Source organism: Hibiscus syriacus, unplaced genomic scaffold (genome assembly GCF_006381635.1).
Source record: "Hibiscus syriacus cultivar Baekdansim isolate YM2019G1 unplaced genomic scaffold, ASM638163v2 tig00004810_pilon, whole genome shotgun sequence".
Lineage (NCBI taxonomy): Eukaryota > Viridiplantae > Streptophyta > Magnoliopsida > Malvales > Malvaceae > Hibiscus > Hibiscus syriacus.
In genome coordinates, this window is record NW_024062033.1 from 199,535 (window position 1) to 211,625 (window position 12,091).

General features: G+C 30.5%; 1 pseudogene; it reads left to right on the forward strand.

The window, feature by feature from the left end:
• Window positions 1–980: 980 nt before the first annotated feature.
• On the forward strand, window positions 981–2,404 carry LOC120198833 (annotated as a pseudogene).
• Window positions 2,405–12,091: the final 9,687 nt, after the last annotated feature.

The window sequence follows — 12,091 nt, forward strand, 5'->3', positions numbered from 1 at the left end:
TTGAACAACCTATAAGTCTGAAATCTAAATATCGGACCACTAGATCTATTTATCTTATTGCACTATGAACAATTCTAATAGCCCTATACCTGCAACATTAGATAAAACTATTACAAATTCTCCTAAATTATGAGGGCGAGGCTTTGTTTTTTTCCCCTTCTTCTTTCTTATTCAAAGTTTCCTTTTATAAAGAAACGTTGATGGATGACGATTTTATCATCATTCTCAACTTTTTGTCTAAATTAAAAGGATAGATCGTCAACAATCGACTTATTTCATTAATAATATTATTTTATATTTATTAATTATTTTTTTTAACTTTTTATAAGATTTGATAATATATATTTTGTTTAATAATATATTATTATAAAAATGATAGGAGGGTCTAATTGAAGGGTTGAGAAAAGTTAAGATAATATTATAATATAAAATGATTTGAAAGGACACGTGACATTAACATAATCCAGAGGAGTCTGTCTGTCTGAAGTTATTACAAAGATCAAGCTGTGGTTAGGACAGTAAACTTGTACATAATGCTCTTCCTTTTTTAGTAATTTCCATTTATAAAACCTCCTCTTAACAACAGTACGTGTCTTCACTCAAATTAGAGCGGCGACTGAGCATACAGGTATTTTTTTTTTTTGAAAATATCGTTGCTTTGGTGGGACTTAAAACCGTGTCATGTTGATGACTAAGCCTAAGTCTTAGCAATTCAGGCTAGGCACCTGCAGCTACTGAGCATACAGCTAACAAAAACAAAAAAGGAGCTGATTTGAATAGAATTGGAAACTATTTTCCTTTTTAATAATAAATTGGCAATACTATACCCATACAAGAATATTTTTCCTATAAAATAAATGTTTAATTAATATTTATAGTCTGGAATTGTTGTAAAACATCCATAAAATCAAATCATACTCTCACTCGCTCACTGTTTGAAGAAGCCTCTCTCCTCACAGTCCACCCATTCTTTCTTTTCCTTTCACTCTCAAACTCTGCAAAAGACAGAGAGGGAGAGAGCTTGAAGGCATGGCAGTTTCATTCCTTATTTCCCATATTGCCCATCTCACATTCTTTTATTCCCTCCTTCTGTCCTCCTCCGCCTCCTCACCCACTGCCGTTACTGATCTTAATATAACCTCCATTCTCTCCTCTTTCCAGAACTTAACATCCTTTTCCTCCCTTCTCAGCTCCACTTCCGTCGCCTCTGACCTCACGCGTCGCCAATATCCCATCACTCTACTCGCCGTCCCAAACACCTACCTCTCCATTCATCCTTTCTCCGACCTCACTCTCCGCCTCCCACCTTCCTCACTTGGCGACATTCTCCGCTACCACATCCTCCTACAATACTTCTCCTGGACCGACCTCCTTCAGATCCCGCCTTTCGGCATCCTCGTGACCACCCTACTCCAAACAACCGGCCGGGCCCCTGGCAACTTCGGCGCCGTCAACATCACGCGCAATCCGTTAACCAACGCCATTACAATCCAATCACCCTCCCCTGACTCCGCTTCAAAAGCCAGCGTTTTGTCCCTAATCAAAACGCTGCCGTACAATATCACGATCCTCGCGGTTAATTCTCTCATAGTCCCGTACGACTTCAACTTAATGGCTTCCGAAACCCGCCCTCCCCTCGGCCTCAACATTACCGAAGCCTTGATCGACGGCCACAATTTCAACGTCGCCGCTGCAATGTTAGCCGCTTTGGCGTCGTCGATGAATTCGAAGCCGACGAAGGAGGAGCTGGGATCACACTCTTTGTCCCCACCGACGGTGCTTTCGGCGATCTGCCGGGAAACGTGAGATTGCAGTCACTTCCGGCTGATAAGAAATCAGTGGTTCTAAAATTCCACGTGCTCCATTCTTATTACCCATTGGGTTCGCTGGAGTCGATCGTGAACCCGGTTCAACCCACACTAGCGACTGAGGATAACGGCGCTGGGAGCTTCACTCTCAACATTTCTCGAGTCAACGGATCCGTTGCTATAGATACGGGAATCGTTCAATCGTCTGTTACCCAAACGGTTTTCGACCAAAATCCCGTTGCCATTTTCGGGGTTTCCAAGGTTTTGTTGCCCAGAGAGATTTTGGGAAAGATTCGACGGGGGTAATTCCGAAGCTGTGGACAACTGTTCAGCCGCCGGAATTATCACCGTCACGGGAGAATTCTGCTTGGTTAATTAGCCCAGCTTCATCGCCGGAGGGTTTTCATGAGGGGATGAATTCTGAGGGTCAGATATTCCGAGCGCGAAGCTGCATTCTTGCTCTCTATTGTATAGTATTGTATCTATTGGTATGAGCTTTTTTTTTAACTCCAAATTACTGATTTTTTTTGGATACCTTACACAGTGAGATGAATTATTATTGGCTGCAAAAGAAGCCATTTTCTTTTGAATTTCTGGAGGAAGATGCTCATCTGTGTATGTCGTAATAATACTTTATACTATTAAAAATGCATAATTGTATAAAATTGTGGATAATCAGTGTATCGGTGCAGCATAACCTCTTTATTTAGCTCTATGCATGAATAAAACATCTGGGTGTTTGAAGTGCAATCTGACCAACCAGTTTAGCTAGTCTGAGTAATTAAAATTGATCTTAGTTTGAGGTAAATTCTGAACGTATGTAATAGAATTTGATTGAATCAAATTTCAATTTGGTTTAGTTTTATTACAGATTTAAAAACACAAGTAATTAAGTGTTAATTTAGTTAAGTAGATCGAAATTTAATTAAAATATTATTCTCTTAAATTATGTATATATAGTGAATATTTTGAGAGGATTACAAGATAATATATGTCTAAAATTTTTATTAGTCATTAATAATTCACACATACTTTGCTATTCGAACTTGAGACTTTTAGAAAAAAAATAATATTTTCTCTAATCATTAAAGGCGTTTCATGGGTTCTCTTAAATTACTATTATTATTATTATTATTGATAAATCTGAGGTGAAAATAATATAGTATTTGTTCAAAGATTTTTCAATTATTTAATACTAATCGGTCATATCCTTACATATGTTGTGGTGTTCGAACCGAGAACTTCAAAGAAAAATAATAAATTTTTTAACCACTTAATTCACTTGGTTCATATTATTATTATTATTATTTTATTTTATATAAATTTTAAATAAAATAATTAAAAATGACTAGAATTTTAATGCAAGTGTAAGGAATATATATATACCTATATAGATTTTTTTATCACCTCATTCCCAATCATTCAAGAGAGTGAAATGAGTTCAAAAATAAAAATTTAGGTTAATAGCCGACTGTGATCAAAATAGCGAATGGTGTGATGGACGATCATGACGGACGAAGATTAAAATCTGAATTGATTTGAGCAGAAGAATAGAGAAATAAAATGGAGAAAGAAGAAAATAAAAATAATATTTTTATGGATCATTTATGTTATTTTAATAATTTTTATATGGATTTATAATGATAGTATGTTCATATAAATTACTTTTTCATCACACTATTTATAATTTATCAAAAATAATTTAAAAATTAAAAGATAAAATTAAAAATATTATAATTCATCTATAATATTTTTATTCACTCAATAAAATGCAACATACATCATATGCGTACATTTTTCAAAGGTAGAGTAAGATCTAATGACCTTATTTACATGGATGGACTAAGGGGATAAATTGGGTTAGTCTCCTTCTGAAAATTTAAAATTATCGTATATTTTATATTTTTATATGTATTTTTTATTAAAAATCAATTTGTCCTCCTGAAATTTTATAAATTTGTCCCTTCTAAAATTTTAAAGATTCGTCTTCCGTAATATAAAATTGTGCATTTGTCCCTACTAATCTATACCGATCACGTCGAATTATAACAGAAATGCCTCTATATTCTCTATTCATATATGATTTTGACACGATCAAATATATCAACCAAAATTTATTATTTATCTAATATTAAAAACATAAATTACATAAGTTATCACTGAACTTTAGGCGGTGTGTGGTTTATATCAATAGATTTTTAATTAATCCAATTATAATATTGAACTTTGGTTTCAATTATATCATTGGATTGTTAAATTTTAATGACGTGATGACTTAAATGGATAATTGTCACTTTGATAACGTAGACAAAACAACATCGTTTTAGCACATCTATTGATCCTCAAAATGATGTTAGTATATATCGATCTTACCACTAAATTTTAAAAAATTTAGTTTTAGGGTTTGAACTTTTCCGACCACCACTTGGAGCCAATATTTACTCATTATCGATCGCCATTCATGATAAGATCAATATAAAAATATTTATATTTCACTCATTTTTATTCTCATCAAATTGGTTTTCCACGAAATCCATCTAAATGTTCATTAGCATAATGTAAAAATCAAACAAAAAATCATCATCCGCTGGATATAGGTAGGGGGAATCATCATCCGCTCCCGTGTTCATTAGCATAATGTAAAAATTAGTAATGTGGTGCTCCAACTTGTCTCATCTTCCTAATAAAAGGAATCCTACCTAAGAATGGGCATGAGGAAGTTCTACAGTGCAACACCCTTAATATATAGTTAAAAAAATGTTACTGGTTTTGTTATTATTTAAATAATAAAATCGGTAAAAAAATACTTAAAACATTGTTATTTTTACTTAAAACATCAATGTTTTTTAACAAAATCGATAAAGCGCTCAACAATAATAAAATCGGTAGAAATAATAATATTTTCAGTAATTTTTTACCGGTTTTGTTATTTAAATAATAACAAAATCGGTAGTATCTTTTTTTAACTGTATATTAAGGTTGCCGCATGTGATCATTTCCGATGGGCATGGGTCGGGTTTTTGGTCCGCCCGACCCGACCTGAGATCAAGGAACCCTCCACCCGAGACCCGACACGACCCGACCAAAACAAGATTTCACCCGACCCAACCAGACCTAATATATAACTTAAAAAACGACCCGACCAGAAATAATAAAAAATATTATTTTTATTCAATAAAAACAGTGACTTAATTAAAAGAAATAATATATAGAGGGGTATTATTGTAATTATTCCTGAATATATAAGGTAAAATTATAATTTTTTCCGGTCGGTATTTTTTATTCTAAATCCGAATCCGACCCAACCCGACCGAACATCATATTTAAAAAACTTGACCCGAACCTGAATTTTTTTTTATAAAAAAACCCGACCCGGAACCCGTCGGGTTCGGATCCCATGCCCATCCTTAATTCCACCACACTATAATTTTTTTTATATTTAATTTAGATTTTTAGAACTGGTATTCGAACTGAATAAAATGCTAAAATAAATAAGATAGTCAAATAAATTAAAAAAAATTAACCGGTTAATTTAGTATAAGGAATTATTTCCTCACTAGTTTTTAGAACATTATTCTTAGTTTTCAACTAATTTATAAATATATTATTGATTGAATTTAATTAATTCAATGTTTATTAATTTAAACTTATTAATAATATTATAAAAAAATAATCAACCCTTGTCTTCATTTTTAAGCCCAAAGTAACCTTACCAGCCATAGTCGACTCTTGTTTTAATCTATAGGCCCAAAGTAACTAATAGACAAAGAAGGTTTACCCCTTTTGGACCTTTCTCTTTTGATGGTCCAATCATGATAGAGATTAAACTAAGAACAGATGAATATGGAAGAAAATTATTATTCAACTGACAATAAATGTACATACATTGTGCAGGCAAATAACAATTCCTTTTATCTCTGAGGTTTTTTAATGAGTTTCGAATTAGGTTCTATGTTAATGAAAATGGACCCTTTTATAATTAGAGTAAGAAGAGGGGTTGGGGTTAGGGTTTCATAATGATCTTATTCGAATGAAAATATGTTTTGTCGTCCTTCCTTCAACTATCAACGTTCTTCTCAAGTCGATACCATGTTTTGCTTCAAGACATAAAATAATGTCACCGACATCTAAACCAGAAAAGAAATAAACATTTGATATCGGGGTCTCATGACCAATTCAATTTGAAATGTTATTTGAATTATGAGTGGATGAATTGGTCATAAGAAAAGAAAATAATTTTGGGTCAGTTAAAACAAATCAATCCCAAGATGTTGGTATTTTACTAGTAAATCTTTTGATATAATAGAATAAAAGAAAGTTGAAGACATATAACCAAAACGTCAAAGCAATTGAGTTATAGTTGGAATTTACCAACAATGACGTGATCAAAGCATGTTGCAACATTCGAAAAAACGATAGATTTTTTTTTTCATTTTATTTATGATTTGGAAAACAGTATGTCAAACCTCTTTATTTATTTTGGTATTGATGGTGGCACACATAAGACAAGATGTTATCCCACGGCACTAGATTAGGGTGAGACAGACAAGATGCCACTCGAGTGGTCGCGTGTTTTCCCTTTCTCATCAATTCAATCAGGTTGGTTTAAAGACGCAATCAATTGACTTATCACAAATGGTTGAGAACAGGGAACATTGAGGATTTACAGATAACAATATTATAACTGATTTGAAAGATATATGTTTCTTGAAAGTTATGATAATTTAAAGAATTTATACGAAAGTGTTTAGTTGACAGAAAATCGATGAATTTTCAAAATTATTTTCAAAGATATATATATACCCTATTCTCACACTAGTGGGAGATAGATGGTGGTGGCGATCTTGATAGCTGATGACAATGACCATGGTGGTGGCTCACTTGCCTCTCTTATTTTTTTTTTTATTTCATTAAATTTACTTTTAATTTCTACATTCAAACTCTCTCTGGATTACGTGTTTACTCGTGGCTAGCATTCTCTCGTTTAATATATCTTTCTTTCCAAGACTTTGACACCAAAATTCTATATTCTTGCAAATTAGGTTTACCCTTTTTCTTAATCAGAACTTCAACATTCTTTTTTGTAGTTTTGAACCCAATTTCTTCAATTAATTATATAAAAAGATTGTTTGAATCCCCTTTTTGCTTGTCTAGTTTGAAACCACTACCACAAAACTAGTATTTTTTAAAGTAAAAGAGGGAGGGTGACCTTTTTATTTTACCAATTATTTGTTTCTTCATGTGATAATGATTTTTTACATTGTTAAATCTGCAAAGAAAAATGTTTTTTTTGTTTTATTTAATTTGTGTAAGAAGAGTTGGAAGTTATTACATGGATGAGGTATTATATTTTTTACGTAAGATAAGGGGTTCGAATTATAGTGATTGTAAATGGAGTAAATTGAGCTGAGACAGTAGTCCTTAGAATGAATCTTTACAAAACACGATATAGACTAGTCAATCAATAGATTAGATACTAATAATTAATTTAAAAAGTAAGATTCAAACAAGTTGAACTTAGTTGTTCTTAGATGTCTGAAATATATATTTAATGGGCATTTAAACAGACACTATCCAAAGTCTAAACATAAAAAAAGTAATTTTTTTAATAGTCAAAGCGATTATAAAATATTATCTGTTCAAAATCTTTCTTAATCAATGACAATGCATATTTTAAGAGATAACAACACTCTCTTTAGTCATTAAAATCATTTGACGAGTTCAATATAAAAAAAGTTATTTTATAAGTTATTTTAAAAAAGTGTAATTCACTTTTCAAAAATAATTTTTATTTAAATAAGCAGACCATTAATATGTTTTAAAATCTCTCTAAACCACGTCTTTATATATAGAGATCATAGAAGACTCACAATTTTGGGTTATAGAGAAAAATAAACTAAATGGATCTCCAAAACCCTAAAAAGATTTGTGGAAGAAAGAAATGATGCCAAATAGAAAGAAGAGAAAAGACAATGAAGCAGACAGCAGTATGAGTCAGCATAGCATCTCTCAATTTGTATATTAATGTTATTTTTAATATGTCAAGGTGTTAAATACAAGCTTGTTTAATTATATTTAAACATATCGTGGTTATTACATCAAAATTTTAAAGACAAAAGTCCACCATGGTAATAAAAGAAAACACCCACTAATCACTAAACTCCAATACCAGCTCGAAACAAAAACAAACAAACAAAGCGAAATTAACTACTAAATAATCAAAGTTAATTATCAAATCATTATCCTAACTCCTGTATATTTAAAATCAAATTGAAGGCACCCAAAACTACAATGGTATGTAATGTGTATTTGTTTAATTGTCCACCTAGTTGAAACAATGAATCATGCCACTATCTTTCTTCTAGAATTGTTGTAATAGATTAAGGTTGATGAATCAGTCATAGAACACCCATTATATGTTTCTTGGTAATTAAGTATTATATTACTTTTTTTTTCAACTTAATTTATCATCAAGGAAGGATTTTGGTCTAAGATTTAGATTCCTTTTCCTTCTTTTTCAAGTCAAGATCAAACCAAACTAAGCCTATTATTCTCTTCATTTTTAATTTTTTTCTATTTATTGGAAAATAATATTAAATAATTTTGATAATAAAAGTTGATTATCAGTTTATCAGTCAAACATACACTATTAATCGATTAAATACATATGAAATAACAAGAGATTTAATATCTAAATTTTCGGTTGACACTAATCTTAAATTCGATTTATAAATAATCTCTATACTCTTTCCGTTGTTGATAATTTTTTAGTAGTCTACGGTGATTCCAATGTACTATTTGTTCCAAATTCTTTTAACCAATTGACGACGTGTTACAGATGTAATTGCTTGAATTTAAGACTGAAACCACTTGGCTTCAAAATTCTAAATTAATCTCTCTATATATGCATAATTTCATGTTCTTGGAAGAGGGTAAAGAAAAGAGGCAAAGTTTGGGTTAATAGTCAAATTAGATTAATTATAGTCTTCGATGCCATGATTATGTAAGGCACTAAGCTTAGAATGGGCAAATATAACAGCAATCAATTAAAGTGTGAAAATTATGCCAAAAAGTTTATTAATTAAAAGAATTATATATTAAACATAACAATACAACACATCATTTAAGTTCTGATTAATATTAAATTTTAGATTCGATCTTATACAATCTCCTTTCATCTTATAAAAATTATGCATCCAAAAGATTATACGACTTTGAAGATTCATTTGGAAATCTAAGAAAGAAAAACCAAGATATATTCTTCTTTATGAATATTAAGAAAACAAGAAATATTCGATAAAATATATATTATTAGTAAAATATAAGAAAAATAAGTTAATTAATGATATAAACTTGGTCAAACTAAAGATTTGAGGTGATTTGATGATAATAAAATAGATTGATTTTCATATGATATAAAAGTGTATATCTGACTATATAATGTTTTGAATTCTAGAAACATTCAATAACCAAGGCCAAAAGAACATGATAAGGTACGTATTTTCCTTTCAAATTAAATATATATTTGATGTTTTTAAATTTAAAAATAAAAATATAGTGTTTTTTTGGATTAGTCGCTCAATAGATCGATAAATTAATAAATTATTAAAAAAATAATAAAGTTATAAATAGAATGCTTCTTATTGGATTAATCGATTTGAATAAAGTTCTAGAACAAATAAAATAAGGAGATGGTGGCTTAGCATTTTACCCAAGGTTTACTCAAATCATGGAGGCTTTGAATTCTTGGATGGAAGTGGGAAATCCAGCTTTCAAAATTACTAGAGATATTTAGTCTTTAAAAGTAAAAGAATTATTTTAAATAAATAATGAAATATTTTTAAAAATTAATACACATACTTTAATTTGATATAAATAGATCATTTTATATCTTTAATATCATTCGTTAATAATTTTTCTAAAATCATTTTTTTAAAAATAAACATCTCAATAAAAATAATTAATAATATCAATTATTTAAATCAATTGATTACATTATAAAATTAATATACCAAATTATATCGATTTATAGTATAACAAGTAAATTTTAAATTTAAGGGAAAATTAAAACTATAATTGATTACAATTTAATTTTCTTAAATATATAGTTCCTAATCACTTAGTCTCCATCCAACTGTCTTGTGGACGTGTTGACGTCATTCAATTATATTATGTGACTAAAAACCATTTAACTTTGTCTCATGAGACATCACATGTATGATTTTTTTTAGTTTTCATGTGACAAGCATTTTTCTTCCACGTGTCCATATACCAAAATATGTAACCTAAGATTTTTTTCCTATAAAGTTTTAGCCTTTTTATTTTCGTTTTATTTTTCTAAAATAAACAAAGGCGACTCAAATTTAATTTTTGCTTATTAACTTTATTACATCAATAGAAGAGAGCTCCGTCTAGTTTCTTCTTTTAAATTTAACTTGAATTTTACAAAATTTTAAATAAAATATAACATAAATTTAAAATGATTCAAATCCAAAATGGATCCAAATACACATATTGAGAAAACTTAAGTGATAAATTTGAAGTGATTCGACTTTAAAATCTCAATTAATAAACTCGAGTTATACAAAATCAAAAATAATTTGAAATAATCTAAACATAAAATAACGAAAATAAGAAATAATTAAATTTTATGATTAATAGCAGTAACAACATCATCACAATAATAAGAATAAATTATATATTTTATCACACACTTGTTATTTAGTATATGTTTTGGTTATTCATCGTTAAAAAATAACAAAGATGTTAGTGTAATATTTTTATTTTTTTTAATGTTGTTGTAGCATTACCTAATCAATGTGCCACCGATGGATTGAAGCGGTGGTTCACTCACCTAGGGATTGTCAGCTTGCATAAGATATTCTGATGCTCTCCGGTTTAGACCAAGCAACCATCAACTCAAGGACCTCAATATGCAAGGAATGGATTGAAGGCACAACAGCGAAACTGGATAGAGATGGTTTTGCACGGTACGTGGGGCTCCTTTGGAATATTTGGAACTGTCGCAACAGATGGATTCACGATAGAGTGACAGAGGGATTATGAGGTGGTTAACACAACTTTGATGCTTGGCAACGAGTACAAAGAGGTCCTGGGTATCACAACTATTACCCCCTCTGGAATCGAAATAAGAAGTGGGGTAAACCGGGGAAAAACACGATTAAAATCAATGTTGGCAGTGCCTTCATCGCTAACATTGATGCTACGACCATTGGTATTGTTGCTCGCGATCAACATGGGATAGTGGTTGGCAGGATGGCGCGAAAACTGGATAATGCACATACGGCAGAATCGGCAGAGGCAATGACCTTCACATAAGGCATTCACATGGCGATAATAGAAGGGGATGCTATGTCAGTTGTGAATCGCTTGACGAATCAACATGAAGACATTTCGGTTGTAAGATTGTTGCTCAATTGCCGGGCACCGAACATCAAAGTACAATACGTCGACCGTGAGACAAATCGGGTGACGTACACTCTGGCTCATTGGACTTTGTCGAGGACCATTCTTTATGTTTTTTTCATGATGAACCAGAATGTATAAAAAAACAATGTAATTCTTGACACTATTGACATTTAATGAATTTTCGGTTTTATTCAAAAAATAACGATGACGTATTGATATCACCATTAGGTTTTTAATCGTGGTGACCATATTAGAATCAAAACATAACATTAGTTATGATTTTGAATAAAATAATAATTAAATGACCAAAATAAAAATTAAGTAATAGACGAGTGATCAAATAAATAGTTTACCTTAATAATAATTAGTAGAGAGGCGGTGGAAGTTTTAGTGTAGCGTAATAAATTGTACTAACCTACTTCACACAAATTAACAAAAGGATCAATATTTTGCTTTTTTGAATTGGAAATTTCGCTTCTTCAATATTATGTTTTGTACAAAATAGATTATTTTAATTTTAGGGCCCTAAGTTTTGAAAAATTACAAATTGTAAAAAACAATAAATACAAATTTTATCCATTCATTGGCATGGTCATTTAGTAAATTGATTATACATATCCATATTTTCACTTAATATATTTAAAATAATAAATAAATAAAATGTATAATGATAAAATTACCCCTAATATTTGTACAATTGGTCAATGTACACCTTTTTTTAGCATTTTACTTTTCGGTCGAAACATACTATGTTTCATGAAAACTATTAATTAACAATCAATTCATATTATTGATATGACATTCTTATATAAGTCTAATGATGATGTGGTACATATCACATTAGATGATTTGAT